The 23,337-nt window shown below is 47.4% G+C and overlaps 1 protein-coding gene across 1 annotated transcript in view; it reads left to right on the top strand.

Moving 5' to 3' along the window:
• Positions 1-244: 244 nt before the first annotated feature.
• The window catches only part of LOC122393753 (ras-related protein Rab-23-like), a 47,985-nt gene continuing 24,892 nt past the window's right edge, over positions 245-23,337 (top strand). The window contains exon 1 of the mRNA XM_043390085.1: positions 245-384. The gene's annotated coding sequence lies outside the window, so the exon portion shown is untranslated. The remainder of the gene's footprint in view (positions 385-23,337) is intronic.

Below are 23,337 nucleotides of genomic sequence, written 5' to 3'. Positions count from 1 at the left end.
GCTGCCCTCCCCGCCAAACGCCAAGTCTGTGACCGCCCCTGACCGTACTCTCCGAGTATCCACCACCGGACCCTTCTTATTACCCACCACCGGACCCCTCCCATTACCCACCACCTACCCACCGGACCCCTCCCATTACCCCCTCCGGACCCCTCCCATTACCCGCCACCTACCCACCGGACCCCTGATCCTCCTGTCGGCGGAGCGGCGCCTCAGTCGCGGCGTCCCGCGGGCCGAGCACCTCAGTCGCGCGCCGGCCGCCGGGCTGAGAGGTCGTGCGGGGTGCCGTCGGTTACTGCAGAGGCGAGGCACGCTGCGTGGTCTGCCGGCTGATCGAGTGCCGCCGACATCACCTGGCCACGACGGACGGGACCAGTAAAACAGGTGCGTTTCCCTGGCCGAAATAGAGAGAGAATCAATGTTTACATACAAAATCCCTTTCTGTTTCTACCGTGTACCTGATTGAGGTTCAGGCATGCCTCAATTACACACTCAATGCCCTGCAGCCTCCACTTTTCAGAATTTTAGGTGTAGGTAAAATCTCACCTAATGGGAAAAATATTTTCATCCCAAATAGATATCTGAGAAGTGCTATTTTTATATTTGTAAAAATGTGTCATGCATCCCAACAGCCAGGCTACATATGCGGATTAGCAATTGATACTTGATGTATCCACATTCCACTTCCCTTTCTTTCAGATCCCGTCAAGATCCTTACATGCAATTCTGCTTTATCAATTGGCGTTAAAATGGTGACACGCCGTTTTGCGAAATTACTGCGTTGTGCGTATTGTTCGTAGGTAGGTAGGTACTTGGTTCCTATATGGTAGTGGTATTGATGCATTCATACAATACGCAAAGTTCTAAGCTATTAGAAAACACATTGTGATGATTTTTTATGATAATATTAGCCATCGTCTCTAACCATGAGATAAATCACCCGTAGAAGCTAATGCAACTTCAATCGCAAACCATTCTAAAAAGCATTCGGAGCGCTCAAGTGCAGTGACATGATTGATTACTGCTTCCTTGGGTACTATGCTTATATTACTGAGAGCACGGGCAACACATTTAACATTAATTAGCCTCATCAACATTGACCAATCAGTTAACGTCATAACTCAAATGTCGTCACCAGCGTTTGACCGCAAAACAGCCAACAAATAATCCGCCGGAATAACGACGTTGGCTAACTAAGCGATGAAACATTCATATGCCGTCTGTGAGCTGTCTTCACCATTTCATGCTATCGGCGGAGCAGTCTCTGAGGCGGCGTTAGTGATTGTTTGGGGCTGCGGGATCGTGCGGTCGCCGCTCCGACCCCAACGTCCTCCCTGACACATCGTTTCGGATAGCTGGCCGGAAAATGACAGACACGAGAGAGAGAGAGAGAGAGAGAGAGAGAGAGAGAGAGAGAGAGAGAGAGAGAGAGAGAGAGAGAGAGAGAGAGAGAGAGAGAGAGAGAGAGAGAGAGAGAGAGAGAGAGAGAGAGAGAGAGAGAGGATGGAGGGAGGAGCCGAGGAGAGAGAGGGGGAAGAGAGAGAGAGAGAGAGAGAGAGAGAGAGAGAGAGAGAGAGAGAGAGAGAGAGAGAGAGAGAGAGAGAGAGAGAGAGAGAGAGAGAGAGAGAGAGAGAGAGAGAGAGAGAGAGAGAGAGAGAGAGAGAGAGAGAGAGAGAGAGAGAGAGGATGGAGGGAGGAGGAGCCGAGACGAGACGAGCCACACAGCCGTCAACGCGCGCTTCAAACATGCAAATGAGGCGAAGCACCACAATCGCCTCAGCCGCACCACAAACGTCTCAGACGCGCCACAGTCGCCCCAGATGCGCCGCGTTTGTTTGGGGTTCACACACACGCTACATTACAACTGTATAACTAAGGCATGGGCCACGGAGCCGACTGCTATACAGCTCAGTGCATCAATGCTGAGTGCTCAGTGCTTTAACTCGGGGAAAGTCAGACCCATTTGCCTCGTCTGTAAGTGTAGATGATTGTAAATGTATCGTTCGTGCGGCATCTAATTGTTATGCTCGACTACCCGACTGCCGCGGGATCGTCTCTTCTCTCCCGCCCTGGTATCGTCTCTTCTCTCCCGCCCCGCCGCTGGGATCGTCTCTTCCCTCCCGTCTCGCCGCTGGGATCGTCTCTTCCCTCCCGTCTCGCCGCTGGGATCGTCTCTTCTCTCCCGTCCCGCCGCTTGGATCGTCCCTTCTCTCCCGTCCCGCCGCTGGGATCGTCTCTTCTCTCCCGCCCTGGGATCGTCTCTTCTCTCCCGCCCTGGGATCGTCTCTTCTCCCTCGTCCCGCCCTGGGATCGTCTCTTCTCTCCCGTCCCGCCGCTGGAATCGTCTCTTCTCTCCCGCCGCTGGGATCGTCTCTTCTCTCCCGCCGCTGGGATCGTCTCTGCTCTCCCGTCCCGTCCTGGGACGGCGGCAGCGGCGGACGGCGGAGCCGCGGGCGGGTGGCTATCAAAGCATACAAAAGCGCAGCGTACAATCCTCAAAACATACAAAATCGCAACATACAACGCGCAAAACCTACAAAACAGGCCAGGTAGGGGACAGCCCAAACGTACAAAAGCGCAGCGTACAAAATCCCAACGTACAAAAGTTTACCGTCCAATGGGTAAAGCGTACAATGGCAAATCAAACAATGATCAGAACGTACAAAATTGGAACGTACAATGGCAGATCAAACAAACGCGTATCATACAAAATTGCAACGTACAAAACTAGATGATCGTATCATACAAAATCGCATCGTCTAAAATCGGAAGGTACAAAATGCCTCTGGTTGACGCCGGGTGAATTGATATTTAACAAGTCAGCCACCAGATGGGGTAATGGTGCTGTGGCAGTGGTTTTTGGGAAGCCACCAGGAAATAGAGTGGAATGCCACTAAGTCCCTTAGAAACACGATACCTCTGGACGCTGCACCGGCCGGCTATCGACGCTGCGGGCGGTTGGAGGGTGCCGAGGGGAATGGCTCCGAGCAGGCGGGAACACGATACCTCTGAACGCTGCACCGGCCGACTATCGACGCTGCGGGTGCCGCGTGGACCGGTGCCGAGCAGGCGACGAGGAGAAGCGGGAATCAAGACCGTGAGAAATCTATTATATTGGCGGGTGTGCATATGTAGGTAAATGAGGCAAACGTGCATAGGTATGTAACACCTTCATCCTTGATCACATACCCCTACCCACGCACTGCGGGGGGGACTGTTTAACCCGCGCCCTGCTGGAGGGTGTTTGAACACCCCCCTTGTGGTTTTTCGCGAATATCTCAAAAACGGCGGCGCGGAGCGCCGCCGTTTTTGGTACACCTTATCATACATCAATTCTACACATGTTGTGAAAATTTCAGACCAAGGTCATTCAAGGTCAGGTCACCAGGTCACTTGAAGTGACCTCACCTCATAATAACTTTCAATGTCTGTCATAGCTACACCGAGTGACCGCTCGCTTTGAAACTTTCAGCGATTGCTAAGAGCAATAGCATGTACAAAATGTATATCTCAGAATTTTGATATCGATGACCTAAGGTCAGGTCAATTTTGCGACCACCCCATTATAAGTCAATGGGAGAAAATTGAAATGCGCCTCTTTTGGATGAAAGACATTATAAACACTCACAAACACCGAATTACAAGTGGTTTAGACACACTGAACATGAAAATGGTGTCTGTGACCCTTGTTTATGCCCTGAGGTCATCTTAGGTCACGAATGGTATCTAACAGTTTTTCACCAATAACTTTTGATAGAGGCATGCTAGAGCGATGAAAACGCCTTAGATGTGTTCAGCTCGACGATACGGATCGACTGATATGCAACATGACCCTTTCCGGTCAGGTCATGACCTTGACCTGAGGTCAAATTTTTAAGTTGACCTTTCAAGGTCAAGTTATGGTTCATTCGATGCGTCTTGACGAGAGGAACACGATTCCGGTAAAAGTAAGCTCGTACAAGGCTTGGGTCAAAAGTTATTGCAGAAAAACTGTTTTCGAAAAATCGGCTATTTTGCAGTTTTTGCCCCCTGCAGGCAAAACCGTTGACGTTAGGTCAAATCTGAGAGAATTACTCAGAAAGGGCGTTAAAGGGACTATCCCACCTTCTAAAATGTTGTTAAAACCAGTTAAATTGTGCCCAACTTGATAGATTGGATGACCAGGAACACGGTTCTGGCATTTATTTTTCATTAAACATCTTAGGCTTTCCATATTCCAAACACAAACTTTCAAATATGTGACGTCACAGCCCAAAATTACCTCCTTCCCCAGGCCACATTACTGTCATAAAGCTGATTCTTTTTACTCTGTAGGCACCACAACAAAGTTCAAACCAAGTTTTAAGCGATTTTTCAACGAACAAACCCATTTAAATCAGAATGACTAAACGAGGTGACGTCACACTAACGGTCGCTCCATGTTGAAGATAGGGCCTTGTACAAGGCCCATTTTTAAATGAAGGGAACGAATTTCTTCAACACCAAGAGGCCGCGGGGGTTGCAACCTAGATAGATAGTGGTTTCTGAACCTCGCCGCAAACTTGGCTATCTCAACTCAAACCCCATGTTAAAGGTGGGATAGTCCCTTTAACCCGCGACCGCCAGGGGGGGGGGAGTCGGATCCGACCCCCTCCCCTCCGTTTTTCTTGAATAACTCATGAACCACTTTCGCTACCTACTTGAAACTTGGCATACCTTCTCCCCCATCAATTTGACGTCTCCTGTGCAATTTTTAAGAAAAAATTTCCAAAATTTTTTGAGATATATCGATTTTAGTGATGTAACTACATGGCTTTTTAGTCAAAAAGTGGTAAATGTTTAAAAAATCGCCAAAAATCAGGGTTTAAAGCAAATTGCAAATTAAGGACATCAAAAGACGCAGCTCAACGAGTTCTTTAAAATGGCTATCTCGGATTTTGCATAAAATGCGTTTTTCACCCCTAAAAAATTCAAAAAACAATATTTTTTGGAAAACAGCTAATAAAATCCAAAATTTTGGGAATTACCAAAAAACCGGAATATGTGTTGTAGAGCTCTATTAGAACATTAGATGCCCCAAATTTCAACTTTCTATCTTGATTTTTGACCCCCAAATTGTAAAAAATAGCTCCAACATGCATAGGGCATGGTGACGTCATAAGCATTTTCGTGAATTAGAGGGACTTCTGAAAATCGCATGTGAAAACAAATGGCACCACTAGATTCCTGGGACAAAGCTCGTCTAGAAAAGTGCATTTTTATGTCAAAAATAAAAAGTTGAAAAATTGACCTTTTTTCTTTGCCCTCGTTTAGTTATGTATAGTATAAACGATTTTTTATGCTTTCAATGCACACTTATCACCAGCACAGTGACTTGGGGTCACATATAACCATTACCATCGGATTCGGCGTGAAAGATAAGCCATAAAACATGTGTCGCACGCCCATGTAGCAGAAAGTGAAAACCGTGACCTTTCGTGACCTGACCTGACCTTGACCTGTACCTAGTATGACCCCTATACGCACACGGTACCTTCACTAGGCCTTTGAGGTCATTTTTGGTGAGTTTCGAGCAGCAGCTATCGATTCCGCTGTCCGTAAGCCGATTCATGCAAAACCCCTGAATTTGACCTTTGACCTGACCTTGACCCGAAAGTTGACCTCAATCTTAAAATCTCAAGAGTGCTTTGGGAAGGTCTCGTAGAGACCTTTCGAACGCCGCCTCGTGGGGCTCGATACGACCATTGGTTCTCGAGATAACAGGGGGGGTCGGATCCGACCCCGCCAGGCTGTCGTGGGTACGGAAATAGCCCAGGCGGTGCCGGGTTAATAGGGCTATCGAATGCGCTTTTCCGCGGCGCTGTAGCTCTATTGGTTCCCGAGTTATGCGTTGGCTTCTTGGAAATTTTCGACATTCGACCTGGAAATCGGCGAAATTTTGCCTTCAATGACCTCTGGTGACCTGACCTTTGACCTGACCAAAAAATTGACCGAAGTGATTTCCTCATTATTTTTGACGCTCTTTCGAACGCCGCCTTCCGCGTATCGCTACGTGGCCCAGGAGCCGAGTTACAAGGGGGGGGGGTGTTCAAACACCCCCCCCCCCAGCAGGGCGTGGAAATCCAGGACCCCCAGCCGGGCGCGGGTTAAACAACCCCTCCGGTTTCTCGCGAATATCTAAAAAACGGCGGCTCAGCGTGCCGCCGTGTTTTGCACATCTTATCATACATCTTTTCTACACCTTCTGTGAAAACTTCAGACCAAAGTCATCCAAGGTCAGGTCACCATATCACGTCAAGTGACCTTACTACATGAAAATTTCAATGCCTATCACAGCTACACCGAGTGACTGATCACTTTGAAACTTTGAGCAACTGATAAAATAACAGCATACACAATACACATAATGTATACAATAATTATAAAAATGATACACAAAATGTATCTCTCGGAACTTCGATATCGGTGACCTAAGGTCAGTTCAATTTTGCGACCTCTCCATTATAAGTCAATGGGAGAAAATTGAAAGGCGCCTCTTTTGGCCGAACGTCATTCTAATCACTTTCGAACATCGAATTACAAGTAGACATGACAAACTGAACCGGAAAATGGTACCCGTGACCCCTCTTTATGTCCCTGAGGTCATCTCAGGTCACAAATGGTATCCTACAGTTTTTCGCAAATAACTTTTGACAGAGACATGCTAGAGCGATGAAAAAACCTTATATGTATGTGTTTGGCACTACAATACGGATCGACTGATGCAGCATGACCTTTTCTGGTCAGGTCATGACCTTGACCTCAAGTAAATTTTTCAAGTTGAACTTTTGAGGTCAACTTATAGTTCTTTCGATGCGTCGCCTTGACGAGAGGAACACGATGCTGCTGAAAGTAAGCTCGTGCATGTTTTGAGTCAAAAGGTATTGCAGAAAAACAGTTCCCGCAAAAACCATCTACCTATTCTGGCAGTTTTTGGCCCCTGCACGCTAAACCGTTCCTAATCTATGCGCCGGTTTGTCGAAATTATCGAAGTTTGACCTGGAAAGTGGCGAAATTTTACCTTTGGTGACCTCTGTTGACCTGATTTTTGAGCTGACCTAAAATGTGGCCGATATAATTTCTTCATTACTTCTGCCGCTCTTTCGAACGCCGTCTACGGCGTGTCGCTACGTGGCCCAGGAGCCGAGTGAGAAGGGGGTGTTCAAACACCCCCTTCTCATGACGCAGGTGGCGCCGAGCACCGGCCCGGCGCCGGTTAGTCAATCGCATGGCGTTTAACTTAACGGTACATCATCGGTGTTTAAACCGCACCCTGCTGGGGGGGGGGGTGTTTGAACACACGCACCCCCCCCCCCTGTGTTTTTCACAAATATCTCAAAAACGGCAGCGCGGAGCGCCGCCGTTTTTGGCACACATTATAATACATTTTGTACATACTATTGCTCTTAGCAATCGTTGAAACTTTCGAAGCGATCGGTCACTTGGTGTAGCTATGGCGGACATTGAAACTTTGCATGAGGTGAGGTCACTTCAAGTGACCTGGTGACCGGACCTTAAATGACCTTGGTCTAAAATTTTTAATACATGTGTAGAATTGATGTATTATAAGGTGTGCCAAAAACGGCGGCGCTCCGCGCTGTAACTATACTGAGATAAACTCTGCATGTCTCAGAGTTTTGATATCGATGACCAAAGGTCAGATCAATTTTGCGACCTCCCCATTATAAGTCAATGCACAATGGGACCGGAGCGAAAATTAGCGCGACATCGGTACTTTTTCGTATTTCGTGCCCGCTTTTCACATGAAAAGGATGGTAGAATCATAAAAATGGTAATCGGTGTACTTTCTAAGCAGTTTCTGATTAATTTAGTTAATTAATCATTAATTAATTCATTAATTAATTGATTAATTAATCGGTTGACCTGCCCTGACCTCGACTCCGCTCGGTCACGTGATAAGACGGCAGCACCTGTCAGGCCAGGTCATGACGGCACCGGAAATTCCGATAAGCAAATAATGTAGCCACCAAAACCGTGAAGATGGGAATCTGATGGCCTACATGACTATATAACAAATTTATTACGGGTCAGAAAAGTGTATCAGAAACTCCGATAGAAGGTACGGATATGTCCGGACAAAACTTTAATATAGTTGGTACTTGGCAACCTTGTTCGATTCCTGAGGTTCTGTTACTCGCGGCTCCCGGCCGCGGCGACCTGGAGTAAAAAAATGCCCCTAATTTTCGCTGCCGCAGGCTGACGCAGCTAAATTATACATTTTCTGAAAGGCAATTGATTGGTAAACACCATATTGATAAAAGAACAGCGGGACCTAGCGGGACTTTTGATATCGGCATTCCAGAATATCTATAACAGTAAAATTAACTCACAATTTTTAAAGCACCAAAAGAACTTAACATTTGAAGCGTATTTATATATTCCGCTATGAGTTTTTTTTTTTTCTTCCATCGTGTAGCCCATGGTCTAAACTATCAGGTTAGACGTCGAAAATATTGATAAAGCCGTCTAATAGATATAATTTTTACCTACATTAGCTGCTATTTTTCTCCGTACGAAAACGGGTCTACGATGCTTGGCACAAAACTTTGTGTTTGGGCTGATGTGGCGCGGACGCTGTACACTATGGACGAAAAATATTTGCAGATTCGTGGTCCATGGACATTTCTGAACTACGTGACACAGTTTAACTCAATTTGGGAAAGGTCGCCAAATCCACCAATGTCGCGCTAATTCCGGCCGCGGTCCTATCGTGCAATGGGAGAAAATTGAAAGGCGCCTCTTTTGGACCAAAGCCATTATAAACACTCCCAAACACTGAATTACAAGAAACTAAGACACATTGAACATGAAAATAGTATCCGAGACCCCTGTTTATGCCCCTGAGGTCATCTCAGGTCACGAATAGTATCTAACAGTTTTTCGCGAATACCTTTTGATAGAGGCATGCTAGAGCGATGAAAACGCCTTGGATGTGTTCAGCTCGACGATACGGATCGACTGATATGCAACATGACCCTTTCCGGTCAGGTCATGTTGGTAAAAGTAAGCTCGTGCAAGGCTTGAGTCAAAAGTTATTGCAGAAACACTTTCCAAAAAATCTGTTATTTTGGCAGTTTTTGCCCCCTGCAGGCAAAACCGTTGGCGCTAGGTCAAATCTGAAATAATTATTCAGAAAGGGCGTTAATAGGGCTATCGAAGTCGCTTTTCCGCGGCGCTGTAGCTATATCGGTTCCCGAGTTATGCGTTGGCTTCTTGGAAACTGTCGACATTTGACCTGAAAATCGGCGAAATTTTGCCTTTGACCACTGGTGACGTGACCTTTAGCCTAACCAAAAAAGTGACCGAAGTGATTTCGTTATTATTTTTGGCGCTCTTTCGAACGCCGCCTTCCGCGAATCGCTACGTGGCCCAGGAGTCGAGTTAGAAGTAGGTGTTCAAACACCCCCCCCCCCCCCCAGCACGGCGTGGAAATCCAGGACCTCCAGCGGGGCGCGGGTTAAAACACATTTGGAAAATATAAATATCTTCAATACAATGTGTGCTAACCAGTTTTCTCAGTAGTTCAGCTAGCAAATATCGTGCTGTGTTGTTTACATCGAGGGTCGAACTTAACCCGCGCCGTGCTGGTGGCCTAAGTTTTCCGTGTCGTGCTGGGGAGGCGTTTTCACGTCCCCGTCTAACTCGGCTCCTGGGTCAAAGGTCACGTCACCAGAGGTCATCAAAGGTAAAATGTTGCCTATTTCAACATTTTCCCAAACACTCAACGCATAACTCGGGAACCAATAGAGCTACAACGCCACAGAAAAGCGCATTCAACAGCTCTTTCAAAGGCCTTTCCGAGTGTTGTTGTTAGATTTGACCTCAGGTCAAATATAAATCGTGACGTTAGTAACAACGCACGATACGTTAGACGCTGGCAAAACACCAATACGGGCGAGGGTTAAATCATATGTGTACCAACCAGTTTTTGAGTGGTTAACCTAGCAAACATTGTAAATGTGTTCAACAGGATGTTTACAGTGAGGGTTGAACTTGAAAAAGACGGGCCATTGCACGATGGGACCGCTGCCGGAATTAGCGCGACATTCCGCCTCTCGACAATAACGCCTCTCGTAGCGTTATTTTGTTTGCTGCCTCGCCCGTTTCGCTGCGCCTCGAGCTATGGGCTATGGGCTATGGGTTCTCGAGCTATGGGCTGGGAAAGTTTAACCCCCCCTCCCTCCCACCCTACCCAGCAAGTGGTGTGTGGCGAAATACTCCAGCAACTGCCGGGTTAACCCTCGCCCGTATTGGTGTTTTGCCAGCCTCAAACGTATGTATAGGGGAGGGGGGCGGGTCCGTTGGACCACCCCCCCTTGCCGTTTGGCCCCTGATCGAGCTAGAGCTTCGAGAAAAAATTTAAGGTCCTAGGTCATTGGTTGACTTTCCAGGCCAGGTCAATGACCCACAAGTCTGGAAAATCGGGACCTGTTAGAACATCGTAAAGTGAGGTTGATGAGGGTTTTTCGGGGTGCTGATCACGAATATCGTGTTAGTTTTGATCACAGATGATGTCTTAATGCATTTAGGCCAGGTCAGGTCAGGTCAGGCCAATCAGTAGACGTCCTGCCAGGTATTCATAGTACGTGTCAGCCGTTACTGACAGCTTCGTAACATGTTACGAAGACACCTTAAACTTCGTAAATGCTCAAATGGTTGCTTAATTCGAAATCAGCTCCAAAAAGTAGCCTAGAAACATGTAAAACTAGAAGAAGTGAACCTAGGTCATCAAAGGTCAATGATCTGACCTGACCTTCAGGTGACCTTGACACCCACCATAATGCCTGGGACCAACATCATATCACATGTCTGAACGCTTGAAACCGCAAAAATACTGCAAACGCGCGGCTAATACGAGCCGACATACGCCGAATCGCGATTCCGGCCAAACATGGTCTCGAAAAATAGGCCACAGGTCAAGGTTCATTTGGGACAGGGTCATGAACTTTTAAGGGTAAGTGTACAATTGATTGACTCGACAGTACTGAAAGTTTCATCGCGATCAACCGCTTTTTACGCGAGTTATTCGCGAAAAACCATGGGGGTGGGGGTCCGTTCGACCCCCCCCCCTATACGGGCGAGGGTTAAGTCAGTTACATTTCTTTTGCAGTACTCAATTTAATTTACGAATTATGTTCCGGCAGCTATGGTCAAAATGAGCAGAATGCTGCTCAATGTACGGTTCTCCAGGGTATTAGTCGTTGGTCGCTCGGCGGGCGGGAGGGCAACCAGTTCCGCCCCTGTATCGCGTGACCCCTTGCCCCGCCCAGTTACGCACGAGCGTACTCCACGCCGCGTAGTAGCGTGGGGAGGGGAGGGTTAGAATGGTGGCATGTGTAGAGGCTAGAACCGGTTTCCACCGCCATGCCACCGCCCAGCGACATGGAGCGGGGTCAGTGACCAGGGCGCAGGGAAAGGTCAGAGGTCGGCTATAACGTAGAGCTTTGTGTCTCCCTCCCCTCCGCGTGTAACGACCGCACGACAGCGGCCGGCCGCCGATCAGGCTTGACATGTCAAGGTCACCCGCAGTCAACGGGCTCAGAGGGTTGGTCGAGTGCGCGTCCGTGGCTGACGACAGTCTCGACCATGTGCTATGGTGCCGATAGACTAGCGTGCGTAATAAGTTTTTGTTCAGTGCATATGGCTGCTGGGGTGTGTCATCTTGATATGATGCTTTGTAACGTCTATGATACGCTTAAAACCTCGCTGGCAGTGGCCGAGAGCGGGGGGGGGGGGGGAGGCGGGTGCCGCCTCCACATATTTATTGTTGTTGATAGCTGCGAGAGCTGAAATTTGGCAAGCCTTTGATTCAAGCTGAAACCTTTGATTCAAGCTGAATTTTTATGACAGCAGCTGTATTTTCACCCTCACCCATATTGGTGTTTTGCCAGCGTCTATCGTTAAGGGGGGGAGGAGGGTCCGTTGGACCCCTTTGCCGTTCAACCCCTGATCGAGCTAGAGCTTCGCGGAAAAAGTGCGTGTTGCCCGTGACGAGAGGAGGCCGATGATACCCAATTTTAATATCCTAGGTCATTGATTGACAGGTCAAAAGTCTAAGTTGACAAAGTTGTCAAAGTTGACAGTTCAACAACTCAAAAGTCGGGGAATCGGGACCTGTTAGAGCTTCGTAAAGTGAAGCTGTTATAGGGTTTTGCGGGGTGCTGATCACGAATTTCAAGTTAGTTTTGATCACAGATGATGTTTTCGTGCATTTAGGCCAGGTCAGGTCAGGTCAGGTCACATGTTACGAGGGAACCAAAACTACTTCTTAAATGTTCAAACGGTTTCTAAATGTGAAATATACTCCAAAATCTACCCCAGAAACATGTAGAACTCGAAAGAGTGAGCAAAGGTCATCATAGGTCAGTGACCTGACTGACCTTCACGTGACCTTGATACCCACTAGAATCCATGGGATCAACATCCTTTCACATGTTTGATCGCTTAAAGCCACAAAAAGACAATAAAACGCGCTCTACTCGAAATACGCCAAAACGCGATTCCGGCCAAACATGGTCTCGGAAAACAGGTCACAAGTCAAAGGTCTTTCGAGCCAGGGTCATACAAATTATAGCGTAGGCGTAATATTGGGCGCGGGTTAACTCGAGGGTACTGAAAGTTTCGTCGCAATCAGCCGCTTTTTGCGCGAGTTATTTGCGAAAAACTGGGGGTAGGAGGTCTGTTCGACACCCTCCTACAAGTGCGAAGGTTAAGGTCAGGCCGTTGACCAATGACGTCAAAAGTGAACCTCTGTAAGGTCCCAAAATGTCGCGACGTCGCAGCACCCTTCGTGCCAGGGGACTTTTCAACGGGGAATGAAGCTTATTTGATCTAGTACTATCTTCCAGAGGCCTCACAACTTGTATGTAGCTATCTCGTATTTTTTCTTAAGAGTCACCTGAAGTCAGGTCGGTCACGCAACCTCACGATTATTAGTCAGTTGGGAAATATGAAAGCTGTTATTTTGGCGCCGGGAGCCATCTAAAGCTGTCGCAAGCGCATTAATTCGCGATTTTATACAATCTTAGCAAGCCCCAGCATTCACTTTTTCATTCTTAACCCTCGCATGTGTGCGGCGTTTGCCAGCTTCTAATGTGTAGAGGGGGGGTCGGTTGGACCCCCCCCCCTTGCCGTTTGGCCCCTGATCGAGCTAGAGCTTCGCGGAAAAAACGAGCGTGTTACCCGTGACGAGAGGAAGCCGATGATACCCAATTTTAAGGTCCTAGGTCATTGGTTGACCTTCCAGGTCAGGTCAATGACCCAAAGTCGGGAAAATCGGGACCTTTAAATTTTCAGGGTAGGTGTAAAATTGATCAATGCGAGGGTACTGAAAGTTTCGTCGCGATCGGCCGCTTTTTACGCGAGTTATTCGCGAAAAACCATGGGGGGTCCATCCGACCCCCCCCCCCTACACATGCGAGGGTTAAAGCTAGGCGACTTCATTTATGACGTCACTAAGGTCACAGGAGTTTTCACCAAAAAGTCTCGATCAAATTGAGCCAGCGAGTCGTGAAGCCACCAGTGGACTTGTGAGGACCTACCGAATCGAAGAAGCGATATGGCCTCCTTGAACCAGCCTCGTGGCCTGAGTGGCTCTGCCCTGACATGACCTGAGGTGAACACCTTAAATTGACCTTAACAAAAACAAAGCGTATACTATTCGACGCGCTTGAGCATGCAAAACTCGATGGTGCCATTGTCTTGGCTCTGTAACCAGTTATGGTAAAGTTGTTTACCAAAAACCGATCCTGCGACTTGGCCAGCACTTATACTGACCTCAGAGTTAATCGGTTGACCTGAGACATTCACCTCGGATACTGGTTGCTGCATCTCATACGACGCACCCGCTCAGTTTCATCCGCAAGGCGCTAGCTCAATTAGGGGCAAAAAGACGGAGAGGGGTCGTAATCGCCCCCCCCCCCTCGGCCGGCGTATATGCATAAACCCAAAATTTCCGTTGAGGATTAAGCAATGAAGTGATGTATTATGATGCGAGAAGGTATAGTTCAAAACAAGTAGGTATGCACACGAGGGGATGTGAATAAAACTGTGTTTGAGGTATGCCTTTTTTTCTTATACATTCGATTTGATTTAGTTATTGGTAAGAACAGATACAACCAAGAAGAGCGCCCCTGAAGAAAAGGTGGCGCACCGGCCGGGTGCGATTTTAAGGTCTAAGGTCAGTCGGAGACCTCTAAGTTCGGATCAAGCGCTGCATGTTAGGGGTAAAAAAAAAAAATGGGGGCAAAAAAGCATCCCGATTTTGGCAGCATCGTCATGCTTTGTCACGGCACTCATCCACCCCCTCGGCCGAAATGTTATTTCCTTTTTGTATGAGTTCTGGCATAATCCCGCACATTATGCTGCATGTTGTTTGCGATGAAAAAATGCATGTTCAGCTACGTTCTACGCAGTACGCACTAACCTAACCACCATCCCATCATCCACCACTAGCCACCATCCCGTTCTGTGCTCCCTTCACCCCACACGAATCAGCCGAGATACTAGTCAGTCGGGCTAGCGCTATCCTATGCTCCCTTCCTGACTGCACAGCGCTAAAACCCAGAGCCGAGACTTCCCGAGCGCGACCTCTGACCCCACGCGGTCCGAAGGGTCGGCCGATGCCTAAGGGCGCGCGCGCGCGCCGGCCACCCGGATAGCCTCTGCCGAGTCTCCCTTTCATACACCGTTTACTACGCACTCGATTCATTCATGATTCTGTGTTTCCGCGTTCCTCTCGTTAGATGGCTCTACTGATGTCATAGGCGACCCCAGGAAGATTGCGGCCAGAATACCCCAAACGGCAGAAAATGAGGTTTTTGGTGAATATCTCGGAAAGTATTTGGCATACAACGATGCAATTTCACAGTCTCGTGGTAAATGTGCATACACATAATTCGGGTTGATACTTATGCATTTGAACATTATATAGGACCAGATATGTTCGAAAAAGTAAAACCAACAAGACTTTTACTGGAGAACCGTACCAAGCGCAACTTCGTTCTCCGGCCCGCAGAGAGCGGGGATGTAAGTCAGACATGGCCTTGGCCGTTTCCTCTGGGGCCGCGCCGTCTGCCGAGGGAGGGGAGACCTTGCCCTGTGTGAGGGAGGGGGACGACGGCGCCACCGGGACGCCCCGTCGCTCCGAGAACAGCGCTCACTGTATAAACAAGCAAAAAACGCTGGCCGTGCAAAGCTTGGCTGTGCTTTGACAGAGGAGGCATCTAGTGGAATATTTCGTAACTACACAAACTTCTAACAAAGATGTCGCTTGAAGCGCAGTTGAGATTGTAGGTTTTGATCCAACTGAAAATTGACATCTCAAGGACGACGAAATGATGTAAATTTATATGAAATGGTTTTGTATGATGCGTTCCTTGATTAATGCCATTTATTTTCCACTGCCTTTTTGTGTGAAACGATTTTGTACCTTGCGATTTTGTATGACACGATTTTGTATGCTGCGATTTTGTACGTTTTGACTGTCCCCTACCCGGCCTGTTTTGTAGATTTTGCGCGTTGTATGTTACGATTTTGTATGTTTTGATGATTGTATGATAAGATTTTGTATGCTTTGATATGGAGCCGCCGCGGGCGGCGCGTGGGCGGCCGCCAAGGCTCGGCCGGCCGGCCGGCCGCTCCACTGCCGGCGGCGGGCCGCGCCAGCCCTCCCCTCCCCTCCCCTCCCCTCCCCTCCCCGGCGCCGCCGCAAAAAACTCCGTCCTTGGCAGCGGCACGGCGGTGCGTGTGCCTCCCGGGGTGCTGAGGTGTTACCGTGTTATGGAGCAGAATTTACAGACAGGCCAATGGCCGATGGGCTGGACATACCCACAGCCTCCATTCTGTCATGTGCCGAAGAGACAAGCCATCTTCACATACACGTTTGTAGCCTTTCAGCGAAATAGTGATATACATTATACATATGTAGAATCGCATGTCAGTCTGGCAGCTTGAAAAAAATATTTTCGTACAGCTTTTATACCTACTATGAAAGATTTCGTTGATTTATCGGCACGTTTGTTCTCTAGCGATATCTAAATTACCGCTGGCCGAAGTTCAGTTCCGTAAAGAGGGAGGGGCCTAATTACACGGACCTCATCTCCGGCCCCCACCCACCCACTGACGGGACGGGGGCCGCCGGCGCCGGCGCGCGCTGGGTGTCGGCGAAGGTGCCGCTCCGACGGAGGAGAGCGCCGAGCCGGTAATTGGCGGTGACCGAGCGGCAGAGCGGCACGCCCCGGTCCACCCAGACGGCTAGTGTCAGCCACTGCACTAGTGGGTCGGTTCCACGAACTTATCGATTCTTAACCCTCGCATGTGTGCGGCGTTTTCCAGCTTCTAATGTGTAGGGGGGGGGGTCGGTTGGACCCCCCCCTTGCCGTTTGGCCCCTGATCGAGCTAGAGCTTCGCGGAAAAAACGAGCGTGTTGCCCGTGACGAGAGGAAGCCGATGATACCCAATTTTAAGGTCCTAGGTCATTGGTTGACCTTCCAGGTCAGGTCAATGACCCAAAGCCGGGAAAATCGGGACCTATTAGAAAGTCGTAAAGTGTGGTTGCTAAGGGGTTTTTCGGGGTGCTGATCACGAATATCGTGTTAGTTTTGATCACAGATGATGTCTTTAAGCATTTAGACCAGGTCGGGTCAGGTCAGGTCAGGTCAATCAGTAGGCGTCGTGACGGGTATTCGTAGTACGTGTCAACCGCTTCTGACAGCTTCGTAACATGTTACGAAGGCACCAAAACTACTTCGTAAATGTTCAAATGGTTGCTAAATTCGAATTCAGCTCCAAAAACTAGCCTAGAAACATGTAAAACTCGAAAAAGTGAACCGAGGTCACCCCAGGTCACCAAAGGTCAATGACCTGACCTGACCTTCAGGTGACCTTGACACCCACCCTAATGCATGGGAGCAACATCAAATCACATGTTTGAACGTTTGAAACCACGAAAAGCTTGCAAATGCGCGGCTAATGCGAGCCGACGTACGCCGAATCGCGATTCCGGCCAAACATGGTCTCGGAAAAGAGGTCACAGGTCAAAGGTCATTTGGGTCAGGGTCATGAAATTTTCAGGGTAGGTGTCAAATTGATCAATGCGAGGGTACTGAAAGTTTCGTCGCGATCGGCCGCTTTTTACGCGAGTTATTCGCGAAAAACCATGGGGGGGGGGTCCATCCGACCCCCCCCCCCCCTACACATGCGAGGGTTAATTACATGTCCGTAATTGGACCAGAGGCCAGCTTTATCAACAGAAAAAAATGCCGGTGGGGGTTACTTTAGGTTTAAAAGTGATCTACAACTCATATGCTTCACTAACCGAGCGAAGCAATTAATGCTGATGTGTAAAATAGCCGTTAGGTTGGCTGCTGTTTTTTTTTTTCGCATCTGTGGTTTTTGGCGCGACCGATGACATTAGGCTAAACATTATTGCTGGCAGCAAATTTTATGCTGGTTAAACTGGTCTCATGCTTTAACATGCTTATTGTCTGATCATTCAAATACAAATAATATAATTCTCGGTCAACCGGCTCTTTGTTTCCACATAATCAATGACAGGCTATGGCTAACCATGAGCAATGAACATTTATATGTTAATGATGCCTTTGATTCCGCTGTCATTTCGACGTCTTTTATTTCACGCCTATGATTTCTAGCCATGAAGCTGTTTTTGAAACAAATGGTAGGGGAAGTTGGGACAATGCCGGAGTTGGGGCAAAGCCGAAATTCGAGATATTTCGAAAACCGTAAGACATGGATGCCACCTGTCAGTGATGCTCTGAAGCTTAAGTGACTACAATTATCGCATGTTTGTTACGAGTCGTCATTCGGAATACTTCGGCTGTGAGGGCGCCAAGAGCGTTTTCAAGGTACGCGTTCCTTGTACTACATGCGCCTTTGAAGCTGCATTTCTTACTCATTATGCTACCGTTTGTCTGGCCAATTCGGTCAAGTAATCTTCAGCATGTCTTTGCATAAGTGTGCTGCCTATTTGAAATTTATACGGCACGTTGAAAAGTTATGGGCCTGCAAATGAAAGTATGGGTGGCTGGGGTAATGCCGAAAACGTGCAATTACGCACGTTAAAGCACGCTACGTGGACTTTACTGCTGTAGAATAGCAACGCGAATTTTTAGTCACACAAATTACACTTTCAACCGACACAACGGCCTGTTACCTATAAGGATTTATTTACCTGGCATTTTCTTATTATATCACACAATTATAACTTCCAGTATGCACCAAGCGTCCTCAAGCTCTTAAAACGCGTGTCAGCTTTGATAAATTCTGGATAAAGTTTGAGATAAAGTGGCAAAACATCAATGTCGGCATTCCCCGTAGATCATTTCTCCCATTTTCGGCTTTCCCCGCAATCCGGGGCAACGCCGAAAAAGTCACTTCTTTGATATTTTTAGTTTTTGCGCTTAGCGGTATGCGAATTCATCAAATGCGCCTGGTATGTTTGAAAGACAAAAGACTGGCCTCTCGAATGACGCCAACAAGAATAGCTTATGTTGTCTACCTTGCATGCTACGGGCGTCAGAAAAAAGTATTCGGCGTTCCCCCAACTTCCCCTACCCCAGTTTCACTTAGCGTGGCTTTCATTCCCCATGACGTCTTTTTTAGAAATGGGCTGGATAACTTTACATTGCTGACATAATTTCGCATTCGTACTATTCTGTATTTAGTGCTTGATCTTGTCACAAGCTGCAACGAAGAAGTGAAGCTTGAAGACTGCAACTACACCCTGACACCGAATTCCGCATCGATCTTGCGGGTTTGAACACAATCCTATGTGGGCCTCATTAGGCGCTGTCCTGCCAATCCCTCAGACCATCCGGTTGTCTGACCGTCATCACAGCGGCCTTCGGCCTGTCAACGTGTCAGTCAGTCACTCCACCCACCCGACTGAACGATGACGGCCCTGACTGACAATACCCGGGCCGACCAGCGGCGTTCATGGAGATCCAGTGTAAACAGAGCATGGTTCAGTAAGAAATGACAAAAATGGTCATGTTGGACTTCGATAATTAAGGTAAAATTTGGTCAGGCTATGTTATGTTTTTTTTCAGGATCATGCTCTTTTCATACTGGATTCCAGTATGAGCGTCTGGTGGACCTCAGTCCTCAGCTACGATCAGGACCTCCGGGGGACCCCATGCTGTTTGTTCCATGTAGTGTTTCGCTGCTGTCCTGGGAGTTCAGGGACTGTCATAGTGTATCACATAAACACTACGCCTTACAACCGTATGGTGAATATTGTGCAGCGTCGTAGTTATACATGCACATTTGTACAATGTTTGTAGGACGTACCTATGGGTGCAGTATGATGCTATACAGAAAAGGCACATTAAAAGCCAATTGTTACTTTACGACACTGCCCGTAAATCCCCGTAGTCCGTATTGAATGTCATGAGACCAGAGCGAGGGACTGGGACCCATCATCCAATCAAGGAATGATGGGATCGCAGTGATCTGGACGGGTCTGCAGCGACTGAAAGGTTGCCAAACGCTGGCAGTGCAGACATTGCCAAAGTGCAGACACTGACACGCGTTGTGACACAGAGAGAATGCCTGAGAGCCGAGCTGATATTGAGTTGTTAGCAGCGTCGACAGATAGCTCTGTTATTGCAACACCTGTAGGAACTGAAGGCTGGTCTAATCTGACGGCGCCCCTCTAGTCTCTGACTATGCTAAATCCCTGTGACAATATATTTCTATTGACCTCGACGTTTGGTTCACTGGGCTGTGACAAGTCAATTGGCCGGGCTGTGACAGGTCAGTTGTCCGGGCTGTGACAGTGTGACAGGTCACCTGACTGACCGTGGGCCCGGTTGTGCCAGGTCAGCTGTGTCCCCTGTCTTCACAATGCGTCTCGGCTGACTGACCAGCGCCGCTCACACGGGTGACTGGCCACCGTCACATCTGGAGGGGGCGGAACGGTGCTCATCAGACAGTTTCTCCGGGCGGGCGGGGGGTGGAGTTGTCCAATCCCAGGAGGTCACCAGAGGAGGGGACGGGTGGACAGTGGGGATCTGGACAGTCAGGAATCAGGACGGGGAATAGTCTGATAGGAGAGACTAGAGGCCTTATAAAAAGGAACAACATTTAGGATGTTTAAGAACATTAAAGACGCACAAACAGGCCCTTTTGCCTCGCTGATGCGTTTACACCTGCGGCCACAGTGGGCTGTCAGAGGCCGGGGGTGTTTCGGAGGGGCTCTGGCCCTCAGGGGGACTCGGAGAGACGATGACAGGCGCTGATTCGGGTCGGGAGGGAGGGGACGGTGACGCGTCACGACAGCCGCTGGTCCAGGACGGTCCGTGGGGCGGGGTTTCGCGCTGAAACAGGTACCGTGACGCTGCTATGTCTGCGTGGAGATGGGTAGTGGGACGCTGCCATCTGCACGGGGGCGTATGGTGCCGAGCGAAACCCATGAGTTACGTCACCTTTGTATCGACTAATATTGTCACAAAGCGTGAAAATGAGCAGTGAACTCTTGGTCGTATTATATTTACAGGCACTTCTATAAAATAATTTAATATTTATTTGAGCAATACTGCTACGAATATGTATTGTTAAACTAGATTATATTGTATTGTTAAACTATGCAGTTATGCTTCTCATAAAAACTAGTAGCATGTCCACAAACTTTGCTGAAAACTTACAAACTAATGCAACTTGTTATAACATCTAACCAGGGGCGTCGTTTTGTATAGGCCTGGGAGTGCCCGAGCACTACCAATGTTCAGCTGAGCACTACCAATGTGTTGTTGAGCACTACCAACATTTTTCTTCACTTATTGAGAAAATTGCATTCAAACATGTCATACAAATAAAATGAATGAGGTTCTTATGTATAAAATCAACATGATAGCAAGAAACTTCAATGGTAAGTGGTAACTATTGATGAAAATCTATAGACTTACTCCACAAGTAGATTGAATTTGAATTGGTTGACCAATTCAATCTTCTTGTAGCGTACCTAAGTCCATAAATTTCCATCAATACCTAGGTATCATTTTCACTTTCCACATCATGTCATTACGTCAAGTAATTTCAAGTTATGTGGTACCTACCTACCTACCTACCTACCAAGTTTCACAATAGTCAGGGGCGTCGTTTTGTAGGGCCCGAGCCTTACCAATGTTTATTTGGGCCCTACCAATGTTCGCTGAGCCCTACCAATCTTTTGTCACTTAGCAGTTGATAAAAAATCAAAATAAACAGATAAGCAAATATTAAATAAGCACATATGCAAGTACATAAATAAGGTTCTAGCCACAGTAGGTGCATGTAGCTGACAATGAGGTTTCACGTGTCTAGGACTCCGGTCCTTAATGGATTTTAAGAGGCTCGAAAACGCAATTGGTTATAGAGGTCCATAACTGCCTCTGAGTCCCGCATACCACGCGACCGCCCCTAATAGACCCCGATCCGTCTCCACACCAGCCGCTGGAGGCCCTACACCGACTTCGGAAGGTGCCGCGGTGCTCCAGAATAGGCCATAGGTATATTGATTTGAGTGGGTGATGCAGCCTGATTCCCCAGGGTTCAACGCCAGGTCATTACCGCATCAGACCCCGAAAACTGAAGCTCGTAACTACGAGGGGCGTTCAAAAAGTTTCGGGCCGAACAATGAAGGAGTTGGAATTTTGGCCTGCAAGGCGGTGTGTTAAATGATGTGTTATTGGGATGTCCACTTACGCAAATTAAGTAAGTGGCCATTAATTAAGTCTCTTCTGTGATTGATTCGGGCTTCTATTCGTAGCATAGTTCGCCATTTCGGATAGGATGGGCGACGCCCAGAAGAGAGCAGTGATTCGTTTCATAGTAGTTAGTGCAGAAAAGGCACCAAGCGTTAACCCTCGCCCTGGGCATTTTTCATAACACGGCCTGGCAGGGGGAGGGGTCAATGCGACCCCCCTCCGCTCGTCACCTTTCCAAAACAGGGGCACACAATTGATGATGTGCGTCCATTCGATAAACATCGAGGAGAGGCTATAGGGAAGCTGACGTAAAGTGTGCACCTGATCCGCGACCACGCACCTGCGTACATGGGCGGGATGACGAACAGTGAAGCGATGAGCTTCGAGTTGTTGTCGCATCCACTTTTTTCTCTCTCCGAACCTTGCACACTCTGGTTAGTGGTTGCCATCTCTTCCCCAACATAAGAAAATTAGCAGCGGCAACCTCGCTAACAGCAGGGAGACGAAATCAGCCGTCTTGGACGCAGACTTGTAAACGATTCAAAAAAATTCAATCAATTCAATCACGACTCACTTGATGAAATGACCAATTCAATCATAACTCAATCAAACAGTCTGATTTTCCAAGCGATTCAATCACGACTCATGGACCTTGTGATTCAACTCAATCACGACTCATCCCATTATCAGTGATTCAGGGAATGACTCAACTCATGATTGAAGTCAACGCGATTCAATCAAGATGTTATTAAAATATATACGTATGTGATATCAATTTAAGACATTTTTGGAAACTGATACCAAACAGATACCAACCAAATACACTAGGAGAATACCAAAAAACATAGAAAAGTACTAAATCTATACTGAACTCAACAAAGTTGTAGCTATTTATATAAATACGGTGTAAAGATGGTAATTTAAGTACAGAAAACACAAGTTCTGTTACAAATGAAGCTACCAGAGGACTTATAAAAATTAATTTATTGGCTTGGCGCTTGCAAAAGGAAACATGCAAAATTGCACAGAACACTACCACATATTATCAGCATCATCGAAAAGGACCAAAATTTGCAAATCAATTGTGATACCCAAACTAAAATAGCTGGTGATCAGCCATTAAAAAAATATTGAGTGATACTTAAGGAAGCAGTGGTAAAGCCGGTAAAGCATTACACAGGACTTGACATTTTCGGCGTGCTACAAGTTTTCTTTACTATCAAGAATACGGAATATCGACACATACGAAGCTATTCAATAGTTACATAATATAAATTGAATGCTCTCATGATAAAACTACCTCAACCATCCATATCTTCAATGACAAAATAACAATTCCAAGCCCGCCCCACGACACCAAACTTCATACGCGGCGGAGCTGAGCTGCAAGTTGTAAAGGCCTGGCCAGTTCGCGTTTTCTGCGTGCGTTTTTTTTTTTTTTTTTGCTTTTGCGAGTTTGCGTGATTTGCATAATATGGTTCAAGAAAGAAACGATATTATGTTTTGTTTTTGTTATATTTTTATACAAAAAAAAAAAATTAATTATTAAATTATTATAAAAGGTTTTATTAACTTTTATATAATATACGCA

Source organism: Amphibalanus amphitrite, unplaced genomic scaffold (genome assembly GCF_019059575.1).
Source record: "Amphibalanus amphitrite isolate SeventyFive unplaced genomic scaffold, NRLGWU_Aamphi_draft 000552F_arrow, whole genome shotgun sequence".
In the NCBI taxonomy this organism is placed as follows: domain Eukaryota; kingdom Metazoa; phylum Arthropoda; class Thecostraca; order Balanomorpha; family Balanidae; genus Amphibalanus; species Amphibalanus amphitrite.
This window is presented reverse-complemented; position numbering and strand designations above follow the sequence as displayed.